Source organism: Apteryx rowi, unplaced genomic scaffold (genome assembly GCF_003343035.1).
Source record: "Apteryx rowi isolate R43461 unplaced genomic scaffold, aptRow1 scaffold_771, whole genome shotgun sequence".
Taxonomy (NCBI): Eukaryota; Metazoa; Chordata; class Aves; order Apterygiformes; family Apterygidae; genus Apteryx; species Apteryx rowi.
This window is the reverse complement of record NW_020451062.1, coordinates 220,915-222,256: the sequence shown is the minus strand read 5'-3', so window position 1 is coordinate 222,256 and position 1,342 is coordinate 220,915.

Here is a 1,342-nt window from a genome sequence, read left to right as displayed (position 1 = left end):
CATATGTGTCATTCACTGAAAAGAAAGCATGTACCAGGCTAGACAGGAAATCTGTTCCTTTGCACTTTTATTTCTAACAGGGCTGGTGAATACAGCATGCAGAGTAGCTGTGATGACAGCACAGCTAGAGCTACAGAATTTTAAAACAGTTTGTACTCTAGCAAAGAAAAAAATGGGGATAAATAACAGGAAGGAAAGAAAAGACAGAAAGCATCCATGAGGTCAGGTGTTTAGGTATTTTTGGACTGCCAGCATGGTGATCTTAAGTGAAGATAATGTATTATGCAGTGAAAAGCTAATGAGACCAGGTCTGTTAAACACAGACTTGGTGTTACTTAGCTTCAGAGTGCTTCAAATTACACAGGCCTGGGTTGTATTTGATCACCTCTCCTGCTTCGACAAAGTGAGCAGCAGGCTTTTATATAATGTACATGATTATAGAGTGTAGGGAACGATCCCGCAATGGCAGGGGGAGGGAAGCTGATGATATAATGGGTCTTCTCCATCTCGAAGTTCTGTGATTCATCAATTAAATGAACTCAGTGGGTTAAAGCAGCATGAAAGGGCAACTTCCCCGTAACACGCTACCTACTGATTAACCCTTCTCTCCCCATTACAGGCACGCTGTTCGAGATCCACCGCGATGTGCCCAGGAGGCTCCGACGGTGCGGTCCCATCCATCAGCGAGTGCACCTCGGGCCAGGGCCGCCGGCGGCACCGCAGTGCCCGCGACCCCCACTCCGTGCCGTACCATGCCGAGCCGTGCCGCGGGGGCGCTGGGCACTGCAGGAGCAGCCGCCGCCCGCCGCGGCTGCAGCAGCACGCTCCGTGCGGGGACTGGGTAAAGCCTTGCACCAGTCCGGCGGCCTCGGCTGCAGGTGCCGCGGTGGGTAGGCGCGGAGCGCGGGGAGAGAAAAAGCGATTTCCCCTCTCCTCCCCTCGCTCCCAGTCCGGGCTTTGCCCCTCTGCACAGCTCAGGGGGCCGAGGCGGAGGGAGGGTGCTCCACGTACCTGCACGCTCGGAACAAAGCTTTTTTTGGGAAAGACCTGCCTTGCAGGAGGAAGCAACACCAGCCTTCTCCCCACAGGCCAGCTTCGGGGGAGGGGAGGCCTCGCCGTTACATAAAAGAAGCGGGGACGAGAAGGCGTGTGGCACTCCAAAGCTTGTGGGAAGCCTCCAGGGGGGCTGCAGGCCTCAGACCGCCTGCTTCTGTCCCCCTCCCCCGCCCCTCTCCGCCTTCCCCAGGGACCCGCTCGTCGCTCGCTCCCCGCCTCCCACCTGCCGCCGCCCTCTGCGGGCAAGGGGCGGCCGCAGCGTCCCCCAGCGGGGGCCTGGGGCCGC